Genomic DNA, 14,440 nt, shown 5'->3' with positions numbered 1-14,440 from the left:
AAGCGGGGCGGTGGGGTTGGTGGGCGGTGGGGTTGGGGGGCGGTGGGGTGGGGTGGTGGTGGTGGGGTGTGGGGGGCAGTGGGTTGATTGTGTGTGGGGGCGGTGTGTGGGGCGGTGGGGAGGTGGTTGGGTATGGGGGCAGTGGTTTGGGGAGTCGGTTGGGAGGTGGTTGGGTGGGGGGTGGTGGGGAGATGGTTCGGTGTCGGGGCGGTACGGGGGGTGGTGAGGAGATGGTTGGGTGTGGGGGGCGATGGGGTGGGGAGGTGGTGTGGAGGGCGGTGGGGAGGCGGTGGTGTGGGGAGGTGGTGTGGTGTGGGGACGGTACGGGGGGCGGTGGGGAGGTTGTTGGGTGTGGGGGGCGGTGGGGTGGGGAGGTGGTGGGGAGGGCGGTGAGGTGGAGGTGGTGGGTTGTGGGGACGGTACGGGGGGAGGTGGGGATGTGGTTGGGTGTGAGGGGCGGTGGGGTGGGGAGGTGGTGGGGAGACGGTGGGGTGGGGGGTAAATGGGCAGGAGGTGGGGTTGTAGGGCGGTGCGGTGGGTGGTGGTGGGGAGGTGGTGGGGTGTGGGGGGAAGTGGGGAGGTGGTTGTGTGTGTGGGGGCAGTGTGGGGGTCAGTGGGGAGGTGGTTGGGTGAGGGGGGCAGTGGGGTGGGGAGGCGGTGGGGTCGGTGGGAAGGTGGTGGGGGGTGGTGGGGAGGTGGTTGGGTGTGGGGGCGGTGGGGAGATGGTGGGGTGGGAGGAGGTGGGGTGGGGGGAAGTGTGGTGGTGGGTGGTGGCTTGGGGGGGTGGTGGTGTGGGGGTTGTGGCTTGGGGGGTCGGTGGGGTGGGGTGGCTGGGCGGTGGGGTGGGGAGGTGGTATGTGGGGGGCAGTGGGGAGTTCATTGTGTGTGGGTTGTGTGGAGTGGGGTGGGGGGTTGGTGGCTTGAGGGGGAGGTGGGGTGGGGGGAAGTGGGGTGGTGGGTGGTGGCTTGGGGGGGAGGTGGGGTGGGGGTTGTGGCTTGGGGGGTTGGTGGGGTGGGGGGAGGTGGGGTGGGGAGGCGGTGGAGTGGTGGGCGGTATGTTGGCAGGGCGGTGGGGTGGCAGGGCGGTGGGGTGGCAGGGCGGTGGGGTGGCAGGGCGGTGGGGTGGCAGGGCGGTGGGGTGGCAGGGCGGTGGGGTGGCAGGGCGGTGGGGTGGCAGGGCGGTGGGGTGGCAGGGCGGTGGGGTGGCAGGGCGGTGGGGTGGCAGGGCGGTGGGGTGGCAGGGCGGTGGGGTGGCAGGGCGGTGGGGTGGCAGGGCGGTGGGGTGTGGGCACGGTACGGGGGGCGGTGGGGTGGCAGGGCGGTGGGGTGGCAGGGCGGTGGGGTGGGGGTGTGGTGGGGTGGGGAGGCGGAGGTGATGTGGTGGAGTGTGGGAGCGGTGCGGAGGTGGTTGGGTGTGGGGGGTGGTGGGGTGGGAGGCGGTGGGGGGATGGTGGGGTGGGTTGTCGGTGGCTTGAGGGGGAGGTGGCCTGGGGGGAGGTGGGGTGGGGGGAGGTCGGGTGGGAAAGCGGTGGGGTGTGGGGCGGTGGGGTGGCCGGGCGGTGGGGTGGGGGTTTGGTGGGGAGGTGGTGGGGTGTGGGGGGCAATGGGTTTATTGTGTGTGGGGGTGGTGTGGGGGGCGGTGGGGAGGTGGTTGGGTATCGGGTGCAGGGGGTGGGGAGTCAGTGGGGAGGTGGTGGGGTATGGGGGGTGGTGGGGAGGTGGTTGGGTGTCGGGATGGTGCGGGGGGTGGTGGGGAGATGGTTGGGTGTGGGGGGGCGATGGGGTGGGGTGGTGGTGTGTAGGGCGGTGGGGAGGCGGTGGTGGGGTGTGGTGACTTTACGGGGAGGCGGTGGGGAGGTGGTTGGGTGTGGGGGGCGGTGGGGTGGGGAGGTGGTGGGGAGGCGGTGGGGTGTGGGGTCGATGGGCAGGATGTGGGGTGTAGGGTGTGTGGGGGTAGTTGGGTGTGGGGGCAGTTGGGAGGTGGTTGGGTGTGGGGGGCGGTGGGGTGGGGAGGCGGTGGGGAGGTGGTGGGGTGTTGAGGCGGTACGGGGGGTGGTGGGGGGGTGGTTGGGTGTGGGGGGTGGTGGGGAGGTGGTTGGGTGTGGGGGCGTTGCAGGGGGTGGTGGGGGCAGTGGGGTGGGGGGTCAATGGGCAGGAGGTGGGGTGTAGGGCGTGGTGTGGAGGTGGTTGGGTGTGGTGGAGGTGCGGGGGGCGGTGGGGAGTGGTTGGGTGTGGGTGACGGTGGGGTGGGGAGTTTGTGGGGTGGGGTGGGGAGGCGGTGGGGTGGGGAGGCGGTGGGGTGGGGAGGCGGTGGGGTGGGGAGGCGGTGGGGTGGGGAGGCGGTGGGGTGGGGAGGCGGTGGGGTGGGGAGGCGGTGGGGTGGGGAGGCGGTGGGGTGGGGAGGCGGTGGGGTGGGGAGGCGGTGGGGTGGGGAGGCGGTGGGGTGGGGAGGCGGTGGGGTGGGGAGGCGGTGGGGTGGGGAGGCGGTGGGGTGTTGGGGCAGTGCGGGGGGTGGTGGGGAGGTGGTGGGGTGTGGGGGCGGTGGGGAGGTGGTTGTGTGTGGGGGGCGGTGGGGTGGGGAGGTGGTGGGGTGGGGATGCGGTGGGGTGGAGGCGGTTGGGTGTGGGGGCGTTGCGCCGGGTGGTGGGGAGATGGTTGGGTGTGGGGGGCGGTGGGATGGGGAGGCGGTGGTGTGTCGAGGTGGGGTGGGGAGGCAGTTGGGAGGGCGGTGGGGAGGCGGAGGGGTGGGGGGGTCGATGGGCAGGAGGTGGGGTGTAGGGGGTGGTTGGGTGTGGGGCCTTGCGGGGGGCGGTGGGGAGGTGGTGGAGTGTCGGGGGCGGTAGGGTGGGGAGGTGGTGGGGTGGGGAGGAGGTGGGTAGGAGAAGAAGGTGTGGGTGGATGGGGAACGGAATAAGCTGGGGGGAGGATAAGGGGGGTGGAAAAGGTTGGGGTTGGTTGGCAGGGATAAAAGTTGTGGGGAAAATGGGGAGGGAAGAGGGTCAGTAGTAGAATGGGGAAGGTAAGAGTGTGGGGTGTGGAATGGGAGGGGGAAGAAGGTGGAGGTGGAATGGGGAGGGGTAGATGTTGGGAGAATGGGAAGGGAAGAGGGTGGGGTGGAATGGGGAAGGGAAGAGGGTTGGGGGTAGAATGGGAAGGGAAGAAGTTTGGGTTGGAATGGGAGGGTAGAAGGTGGGGAGGGGAAGAAGTTCAGGTGGGACGATATTGGGGGATGCGTGGGAGGGAAGGGATGATGGTGGTGGATGGGTGGGGAGGGAAGATGGTGGCATTTGGTAGGTAGGGAAGAAGGGGGGGCTGGGTGTCGATTTGAATAGTTGTGTGGGTGGGGAGGGGATAAAGGTGGGAATTAGATGGGGAGGGGAAGAAGTTGGGGGTAGGTTGGGAGTGAAGTTGATAGGGGGTAGGTAGGGAGGGAAGTAGATGGTGGTGGGTGGCGAGGGGAGTAGTTGTTGGGTGGATGTGGAGAAGAACGTGGGGGGTGGATGGGTAGATAAGAATGTGGGTGCTGTGTGGGGAGGGAAAAAATGTGGGGGTGGGTGTGTTGGGGATGAGAATGGGGAGAATGGGAAGGGGAAGAGGGTGGGTTGTAATGGGAGGGGAAGAAGTTGGGGTTAGATCGGGACGGGAAGAGGGTGGTGGTGGTGGGGAGTGTAAGAAGGGGATTATGGGGAGGGGAAGAAGGTGGGGTTTGAATGGCGAGGTGATAAAGTTGGTTGAATGGGTCGGGAAGATGGTGGCAGGTGGGTGGGTTGGGAAGAAGGTGGGCGTTCGGTTGGGAGGTAAAGTATGTAAGTGGATGGTGGAAGGAGATTGGGGTGGATGGGGAGGGGAATATGGTGGGTGGTGGGAAGTAGGTCAGGGGTGAATGCAGTGGGAAGAATGTGGGGATGGGTGGGGAGTGGGAAAAGGTGGGTGGTGGGTGGGGAGGGGAAGAGGTTGGAGGTGGATGGGGAGTGGAAGAAGGTGGGGGTGGATAGGGAGTAGAAGAAAGTTGGGGGTTAATGGGGTGGGGAAGAAGGTGGGCAGTGGAATGTGAGGGGAAGGAGGTGGGGTTGGGGAGGGAAGAAGGTGTGGGGTGGGTGGAGATGGGAAGAATGTGGGTTTTGACTGGAGAGGGGAAGAAGGTGGGGGAGGATGGGGAGGGGAAGAAAGTGGGGGGGAGGATGAGGAGGGGTGAAATGAGGGGGTGGTTGTGGAGGGTGAGATGTTGGGGGAAGATTGGGGAGGGGAAGAAGTTGGGGAAGAATGGGGAGGGGAAGAAGTAGGGGGAAGAATGGGGAGGGGCTGGGTGGAATCAGAAGGGAAGAAGGTGTGGGTGGAATGGGGTGGGGAAGAAGGTGGGAGTTGGTTGGGAGAGAAGAAGGTGGGGCGTTGATGGCGAGGGGAATAGTTGGGGGCTGGATCGGAAGGGAAGAAGGTGGTGGGTGGGGAGGGAAGAAGGTGGTGGGTGGGGAGGGAAGAAGGTGGTGGGTGGGGAGGGAAGAAGGTGGTGGGTGGGGAAGGAAGAAGGTGGTGGGTGGGGAGGGTGAAAATGTGGGGGTGGGTATGGAGGGGAAGTGGGTGGTGGTGGAATGGGGAGGGGAAGAGGGTGGTGGGTGGAATAGGAGGGAAAGAAGTTGGGGGTGGGTGTGGAGGGGAAGAAGTGTGGGAGAGAATGGTGAGGGGAAGAGTGTAGGGATGGAATGGGAGGGGAAGAAGTTGGGAGGTGGAATTGGATGACAAAAAGGGGGTTGGATAGGGAGGGGAAGAAGGTGGGGGGTGGAATTGGTGGACAAAAAGATTGGGGTTGGATATGTAGAGGAAGAAGGTGGTGTAAGGGATACTGGAAAGTGAGGAGTAAAGTAAGTGCTAATTAAGAATGAAGTATGATGGGTATATCAGGGAGAAGGGATCATGGAATGTGAGGAAGGTTTAAACAAGTATAATAAAATAGGGGTCTTCCAAACAGGATAGCAAGTAGATAGATTTAGCAAATCTTGGTGGTTGATTAACAAAGACATGATATTTCCTGTGAAACAAGTTTGCAGGAAGACACATAAACTGATAAGAAGTTAGAATACACGTAGACAGAATTACCTAATGCTAAACCAATACAGGAGGAAGAAGAATGTTAAGGGGGAAGGTACCTCTGTACTGAAATGAAATGTATAAAAAGTTGCGTAAGCCCCAATATCAGTGTGTATTCCCAGGGTGAGGGGAAGCACCCAACTTTGTATTGTTGTAAAATTATAATAAATGTTCTTTGTTCTCAATTTTTGTCTCGAATTAAATCTGTGAAGGCAGCTCTGCTTCTCAGAACTGGGGTGGGGGTTGTCCAGGATTGCACTCCCTCCACTGACAAAGTGCCTGACTATGGGGGTAGGTGCACCCCGGCTGATTCAGCTGGACTCCCGGACGACGGGTAGCTGGTCAGTGGACAAAGTGAGTGATACCCAAGAAGAGGCATTGAGAAGAAATGACGGGAGGACGTTAAGGAAGCGCGCTAGGAATAGCTACTGGATTCCGGTAAGAGGAATTTTATTTTCCTGTCAATATGGGAGGAGGAAGTAGCAAGGGAAAAAGTCCTGAAGAAGCAAAGTGGAATAAGATACAAAAATATAGTCCGTCAGGATTAATGTTATCCAATTGGGGTGCGGGGAAAACCCGTGAGAAGGATAAGCAGACCATGGTCAGATATTGTTGTCAGGAATGGGTTATGAATCCCATAAAGGGGAGTGCGGTATATTGGCCAAAGTTTGGATCCGACGAGGACTGGATGTGTCAGGCATTGAACATCTGGCTCTACCAAAATCAAGGAGATAATACCGAGACTAGAGAATATGCAACCTGTTGCCTGAGTGGATTGTCTGATCAGATGATTTTGAGCGAGAAGGAATTTAGAAATAAGAAGATAAGGAACCTTCTGCCCCCGAAATAAAATGATGGGATGTGTTACATTCCCTTCCTCCACCTTATGTTTCCCCTGTGCCGGCTCCCATTCCTTCCCCCTCCCCTACGCTTTACCCTTCTTCACCTTCCCCTCCTCCACAGTTAAAGAAAGAAGGAAAAAGTAGGAGTGGTATGATGACTCGCTCACAGAGTGCAAGATTACCGCCTCAATTGACACGAGAGGGAGGAGACTTTGATTGTGAGGGTCATTCAGAAGAACAGTGTGAGGCCCTTCGGGAGGAAGGGGCAGGACTCTGATTTGTCTCCCTGAGGGCAGGAACCTAACCATCATAGAGGAGGAGATAAGCCAGAAACTAACTGGATGAGACCTTTACGAGAGGTTCCCTTGGGAGGGGATGCAGGGGGTCTCAGATTTGTGAATGTGCCTTTGACTAGTACTGAGGTGCGCAATTTTAAGAAGGAAATGACCTCTCGGATAGAAGACCCTCAGGGATGTGCAGAACAATTAGATCAATTTTTGGGACCTAATATATACCTGGGATGAATTAATGTCTATTTTTAAGGCTCTATTTACTTTGGACGAGCGTGGAATTATCCGCCAGGCAGGGATCAGAGTCTGGGATAGGGAACACCGGGGGGGGGGGTGGGGGGGGGGGCCAGAGGCGATACCTGGAGAAGTTAAATTTCCCCTAGTAAACCCAAATTGGGATAAAACTACTAATGATGGTCGCACACGAATGGATGAGTTCAGGGTTAATCTAATAAGAGGAATAAAGGAGTCTGTTCCAAAAGGACAGAACTTTAAGAAGGCATTTGAGGTTCCCCAAGGTCCCGAGGTGAGCCCCAAGGTCCCGAGGAGAGCCCTTCTGCATTTCTGACTAGATTACGTGTCGCCATACAGCAATAAGGGGGTTTGGATATAGAATCCCCAGCAGGTGAACAGTTGGTATTGACGGGTTTTATTACAAATTCAGCCCCAGATATCAGGAAGAAATTACAAAAAACAGAGAATTGGCATGAACAGGGAATATCTCAGCTTTTGCAGATCGCACGAAGGACATATGTCCAGAGGTCTGAAGAAAAACAGAAAGGGAAGGCTAAGATTTTGATGCAGGCAGTAAAGGAAGTTGTGGATGGAAAGCAAGGAAGTGTTAGGAGCCGTGTGTCAGCTCCTGGATGTTGGGAGGAGCACCGGGTGTGGGGAAGTAGAGACCAGGGCAGAAGTAGGGGTAGAGGAGAATTCCGGGGATGGCTACCATTCCTGGGACCCCATGGAGACCCTGGCAGAAATTGGGAGACAGGAGCATTAGTTTGCTATTATTGTAAAAAGGAGGGACACTTTAAGAGGGAATGCCCAATGCGGGCCAGGGAGACGCGATCTTACGCATTGATGGAGGCAGATAATGAATAGGCGGTCACGGTTCTCAGTCAATGCACACCATGGGGCTGCACGGAGAACCATTGGTAAATTTAAGCGTAGGACCCCACGGTGACAAAATGACTTTCCTAGTAGACTCCGGGGCAGCTCGCTCTAATAATGTATGATGGCCCGAGGGTGTTACTACAGAAGGGACGGTGATGATTTTGGGAGTGGAGGGGAGAGATTTTGTGGTCCCTAAATTAAAGATGTAAAGATACAAATGGGATGAAAAATTGTAACAGAGGATATCTTGTTAGTTCCCCAAGCTGGGGTTTGCTTGTTGGGACGTGATTTACAGGACCAATTGGCTATCGGTAACAGACCACAGGGATCAGGTATCGGGGTTTAATTTTATGTACTGACGGAGGAGGACCGGGGACTAATAAATCCTAGGGTATGGGCAAAAAGAGGCAATAGAGGAGGGTTAGATGTTCCTCCCCTGCAAGTTAGTCTAAAGGACCCTGACCAGGTAGTTCGACAAAAACGGTATCCAATTCCTATGGCTGGCCGAAAGGGGCCGCAGCCAGTAATTGACCAGTTGGTGAAAGATGGTATACTCGAACCTTGTATGTCACCTTTTAATACCCCAATTTTACCTGTCCAAAAACCAGACGGTACATATCGATTAGTGCAGGACTTGAGGGAGCTGAACAAAATTATTCTCACCCGTCACCCGGTTGTACCTAATCCCTATACAATAATGGGTAAAATCGATCCCCATAGTAAATGGTTTAGTGTGATTGACCTGAAAGATGCTTTCTGGACCTGTCCGTTAGCAACAGAGAGCAGAGACATGTTTGCCTTTGAATGGGAAAATCCTTTTACTGGACGCAAGAATCAATATCGGTGGACGGTCCTTCCCCAGGGCTTTACAGAATCACCAAATTTTTTGGCCATGTTTTAGAACAAGTACTAGATGAGGCCCCTCGGAGAGAGGATTGTTAATTAGTACAATATGTTGAAGATTTATTAATCATGGGGGAAATGTATGATTTGGTTAAACTATACACTGTTGATTTATTGAATTTTCTAGGGAATAAGGGTCTTAGAGTGAGTGAATCGAAGTTGAAAATTGTTCAATCCGAGGATAAATACTTAGGTCATTTGGTTAGTCAAGGAATTAGGAAGATAAGTCCAGAGAGAATACGCGGTATTTTGCAGGTCCCGCTTCAAAAGAATGCTCAAGAACTTAGGAAATTCCTTGGTTTGATGGGATTCTGTAGAATTTGGATTGAGAATTATTCTATCCTGGTCAAATTTCTTTATGATAAACTTGCGACTCTAGGGGGCGAAACTGTTGTCTGGACGGAGGAGGAGATTAAAGATTTTACCTTGGTGAAACAGCGTCTTGCTAGTGCCCCGGTTTTGGCCATACCTGACCTAAATAAGCCATTTGAACCTATATACAAATGTGAAAGACGGTGTGGCCATGGGAGTATTAACACAAGAACTGGCAGGCTTTAGACAACTAGTTGCCTTTCTATCAAAGATTTTAGATCTTGTTTGTCGTGGTTGACCAGAATGTGTGCAAGCAATTGCAGCCACTACTATTTTAGTAGAGGAAGGACGAAAAATTACGTTTGGTGCCCCGATGATACTTCACACCCCTCACAGAGTTCACACCATTCTCTTAAACGTGCCGGAAGGTGGCTTACTGATTCCAGAATTTTGAAGTATGACGCAATCCTTATGGATAGGGATGATTTGACACTGGTTACAAATAAAGATCAGAATCCAGCCGCCTTCTTGGTTTCTCCAGATTCTGATAAAGTCCCCAATAATTTAGAGCATGTATGCACAGAAGTGATTTGCAGACTAAAATTAGAGATGATTTAAGCGATGAACCTTTACGAGAGGGTGAAAGATGGTTCATTAATGGATCTTCCGGCTGCATTGATGGCATTCGTTATAGCTGGTATAGTGTAGTGGACGGGAATGAAGGAGTTGTGATTAAGGCCGGTCGTCTCCCCGGTACTTGGTTGGAACAATCCTGTGAATTGTATGCCCTCTGTAGAGCTCTTCAGGGTCTAGAGGGAAAGGTCGGCACAATCTATACTGACTCCAAGTATGCTTTTGGTGTAGTACACACCTTCAGAAAGATTTGGAAAGAGCGGGGAATGATAACCGGGAAAGGACAAAATTTGATCCATGAGAACTTAATTGTTCAATCCTGAGATGCTCTTATGTTACCTGAGGAGATAGCTGTAGTTCATGTACAAGGCCATCAAATTATTGATAGTCCTGAACCCCAGGTAACAGATGGGCAGATGAAGCTGCCAAACAGGCTGCACTATCAAAAATCATAGAGATGCAGCTGTTACACCCACCCCACATGAGATTCAAAAGACTCCCATCTTTTCACAGGAAGAGGAGGTTTATATGAGAATCAGGGAATGCGTCAAACTGCGGGTTATGGTGGACGGTAGAGGGACGCCAAGTCCTGAATAAGGCCTTGGCTCGTCAAATTAATGATCAGCTCCACCAGCAGACACACTGGGGAATGCAGGCACTTGTTGATGCCTTTGTACGGTCCTTTAATTGTTCTGGAATATATACCATAGCCAAACAAAGTACACGGGGATGTCCAATTTGTCAGCGAGTGAATAAGAAAGTAATGCGCCATGTAATGCCTGGGGTTCACGATATGCCCCTACGCCCATTTCAACGAATACAGATTGACTTCACGGAATTACCTAAGATAGGGGTTGATCAATATCTCCTGGTGATGGTGGATTATTTTACTCGATGTGTTGAGGCTTTCCCGACCCCTAATGATCGTGCTAACACCGTTATCCGTATATTACTAGAGGCTATTGTTCAGTGTTATGGCATTGTTCAAACCATTGACTAAGATCAAGGTACACATTTTACCTCTCAGGTACTCCAGGGTGTGTGTAAAATCTTGGGGATAGATTGGCAGTTACACACCCCATGACACCCCAGAGTTCAGGCCGTGTTGTGCGGATGAATCAGACCCTGAAAAATCAACTCACTCGACTTCATGAGGAAACTGGCCTCTCCTGGGTTAAATACTTACCTTTAGCTTTAATCAGGATTCGCACAGATCCTCGTAAGGACCTTGCTGTCTCACCATCTGAGATGATGTTCGGTCTTCCCTACATGGGCTTCCACACCGATTCCCCTACCCCTGAGGCTAACGACCTCTAAATATTTACAGGGGCTTTCCACTTCTTTGTATGACTTAAAACAGAAGGGATTATTCGCTCAAACCCCACCCTTGGACTATCCCATTCATTCCATTAAAGCAGGCAACACCATGAACTCTAACCTATATGGGACGGCCCTTATTGTGTACTTTTGATTACAGACACTGAAGTACGAACAAAAGAAAAGGGATGGACTCTCGTGCAATGTGTTAAGCGTGCTAATCCACAGACTAAAGACGTTGACAATATCCCCTCTCCCTGGCATGCAGTCTCGCATCCTTCTTGACTGAAAGTCACGCTCCACCGAAAAAAATTGTTATAATGTTATTTTTACTATTTGCGGTATTGTTTTCTTGCTGGTTCCCAATTTTTGGGAAACTACCCAATTGTACACAATGTATTAAGTCCTCCTGGAATAGGGGCAGCAGAGGTGATAGTTACTTTGAAGAATGGATAAGTTTACCTTTAGAATGCAAACGGGGCACAGGTAGGAAGTGCATTCACAGTGGGGTACCTTATTTAATATGGTTTAATTTAGGATCCAAACATGGACCAGGGAAGCAAAACTGTCCTAGGGGAGTGGCTTGGGTCTGCATCCTGGCCTCGACGAGTATTAAAATATGGTACAGAGGAGATGGTGGGAGAATTATAAGGCAAAACATCAGTCAGGGCTATAAATGGAGTAGGATTAAAGGGGATATATATGCTGGTGCTCGCAGACAGGTTGCTATTCACTGTTAGGTGACAATAAGTGGGTAGATTTGAGTCAACAAACAGCTGACTTGCTGGGGTTGAAGAATTGTTGGATTTGTGGAGGCCCAACTAGAGATGGTACCTGGCCCTGGCAAGGTGAGCCTTTGGATATATGGGAACTTCTACGCTTTAATGATACAACTAATAAAATTGAACTCCCCTCCCAAGCTTGGCATCTTGCAAATCATCCATTGTGTGACGAATGCATCCGGAAGGCTGAAGGCCGTCACTATAAGGGGGATTCCAGTTGTAAACGACTTAAGCTGCTCAAGAATACTACAGCGCCTGCCTCGCTCGACCGGGGCCGGGGCCGCCGCCTCCCCCTTGCCTCAGTCCGGGCACAGGGGGAGCAGCGGCGGCGGCCCCAATCCGGGCAGGAGCAGGGAGGAGGCGGCGGCCCCGGCCTCGGTCGGGTGGGGCAGGCGGAGGCCCCGATCCGGGTGGAGAGTTGTGGGTGGCGGCCCCGGTCCGGGCACAGGGAGAGCGGCGGCAGCCTCGGCCCTGGTCCGGGCAGTATGGACCAACCTAAGAGGGGAGGCAGACCCCTCCAGCCCGGGTAAGAAACCTGCATAGGAGAAGGTCACTCCGATATAAAACCTACGACCCAAGGACCTCGCTGCCACGTCCCAGCTTGCTTGGCCACGGCACACGAACCATGGGTGTAAAGGGTGGGGCCAGTACTGCGCACACTGCACTCCACCTAAAAGCTCCTTTGCGCAGGCTTGAGGACAGGTCCACGTCCTCCCCCTCCACGTCCTCCCCCTCCACGTCCTTTAAATCTTCGTCCACGAAGCCAAGCCAAAGAAGAAAAAGAAAGAACAAAGACATGATATTTCCTGGTAAACAAGTTTGCATAAACTGATAAGAAGTTAGAATACACGTAGACAGAATTACCTAACGCTAAACCAATCCAGGAGGCAGAAGAATGTTAAGGGGGAAGGTATATCTGTCTTGAAATGAAATGTATAAAAAGTTGTGTAAGCCCCAGTATCAGTGTGTATTCCCAGGGTAAGGGGAAGCACCCAACTTTGCATTGTTGTAAAATTATAATAAATGTTCTTTGTTCTCAATTTTTGTCTCGAGTGAAATCTGTGAAGGCACCTCTGCTTCTAACAGTGGGGAGGGAAGAAGGTGGTGGGGGGTGGGTGGGTGGGGAGGTAAGTTGATGGGGTGTGGTGTGGGTGGGGAGGGAAGATGGTGGTTGGTGGGTGGGGAGGGAAGATGTTGGTGGGTGGTTGTGGATGGAAGATGGTGGGGGTTGGTGGTGAGGGGAATAGTTGAAGGGTGGGTGGGGATGGAAGAAGGCGGGTGTGGGTGGGGAGGGGAATAGTTGCTGGGTTGTTGGGGAGAGGAAGGTGGGGGGTGGGTGGGGGAGTGGAAAGTTGGGGTGAATCGGGAGGGAAAGAGGGTGGGGTGTGTGTTGTGAGGGAAGATGGTGAGGGTTGGTAGGGAGGGAAGAAGGTGGGGGTGTTAAGCATGGGGAATAGCTGAGGGGTGGATGGGGAGGTAAGATTGTGGGAGGTGAATGGGTAGGTAAGGACGTGGGGGCTTGATGGGGAAGAGAAAAAGTTGGGGGTGTGTGTTGAGGGGAAGAAGTTGGGGGGAGAATGGGGATAGGAAGAGGGTGGGGGTTGGAATGGGAGGAGAAAGTGGGGGTGAAATAAGAGGGAAGAAGGTGGGGGTTGGATAGGGAGGGGAAGAAGGTGTGGGTGGAATGGAAGTTGGTGGTGGGTGGATGGGGAGGGGAAGAAGGTGGGTGTGGAATTGGAGGAGAAAAAAATGAGTGTTCAATAGGGAGGGGATGAAGGTGGGGAGGGAAGAAGGTGGGGGAAGGTAGTGGGGTGGTGTGTGGGGAGGGTAGATGGTGGGATGGGGTGTGGGTGGGGAGGGAAGATAGTGGGGTTTTGTAGGGAGGGAAGAAGGTGGGGATGGGTGGTGAGGGGAATAGTTGGGTGGTGGGTGGGGAGAGAAGAAGGCGGGATGGGGGAGGGGAATGAACTTAAGGCATGGATGTCCACATGGAAATAGGATATCGTGGCCATCAGTGAAACGGTTGCAGGAAGAGTATATTTGGCAGTTAAATATACCAGTATTTTGTTTTCGGCATGATAGAATGGTTGGGAGGGGTGGGGGGGATAAAAGGTGGAGGAGTTGCATTGCTTATTAGAGAGGACATTATAGCAGTGCTGTGGCAGGATGGTTTGGTGGGATTGTCCAGCTGGTTTATTTGGGTAGAATTGAAGAATGGCAGAGTTATAAGGACATTAATGGGCGTGTATTATAAACCACCAAATGGGCTGAGAGAATTAGAGGAGCAAATGTGTAAGCAGTTTGCATATATGTGTCATAAACATAAGGTGGTAGTTATGGAAGACTACATTAACTGGGATGCCCATACAGTAAGAGGGCTGGATGGGGCAGGGTTTGTTAAGTGTGTTCAGGAAAGTTTTTTTAATCAATATGTCGGAGAACTGACTTGAGAGGGGGGAGTATTGGATCTCCTATTAGGGAATGAGATAGGTCAGGTGACAGAGGTTTGCGTTGGGGAACACTTTGGGTCTAGTGATCACAATACTATTAGTTTTAGGTTAGTAATGGAAAAGAATAGAGGTGGGTCAAAGATTGAGATTCTTGATTGGAAGAAAGCAAATTTCAAGGGGATGTGAAATGATTTGGAGGGTGTGGATTGGGATATTCTCAGGGAAGAATGTAAAAGATAATTGGGGGATCTCAAAGGAGAAATTCTGAAGGCACAGAATCTGTCTGTCCCTGTGAGGATTAAAGGAAAGGTTAGAAACTGTAGGATGTCTTTGTTTTCTAAAGATATTGGGAACCTGGTTTGGAGGAAGAGGGATGTGTCCAACAGATATAAACAGCAGGCAGCGGATGAACTGCTTGAGGAATATAAGAAGTGTAAAAAAAAACAAGAAATCAATGAGATCGGCTAAAAGGAGAAACGTGGCTGCTTTGGCAGGAAAAGTAAATATAAATCCAAAGGGTTTCTTTATGTACATTAAAAGTAAAATAATAGTGAAGGATAAAATTGGACCCCTTGAAGATCAGGGGGGTAGCTCTGTGAGAAGCCAGAGGAGATGGGAGAAATTTTTAATGATTTTTTAAATTCCGTATTCACTAAGGAAAATAATATTGACCCAGATGAAGCGAAGAAATATCGTCGGGAGCTCATGGATAA

Source organism: Narcine bancroftii, unplaced genomic scaffold, assembly GCF_036971445.1.
Source record: "Narcine bancroftii isolate sNarBan1 unplaced genomic scaffold, sNarBan1.hap1 Scaffold_149, whole genome shotgun sequence".
Classification (NCBI taxonomy): domain Eukaryota; kingdom Metazoa; phylum Chordata; class Chondrichthyes; order Torpediniformes; family Narcinidae; genus Narcine; species Narcine bancroftii.
The sequence above is the reverse complement of the archived record's forward strand: the minus strand, read 5'-3'. Positions refer to the sequence as shown.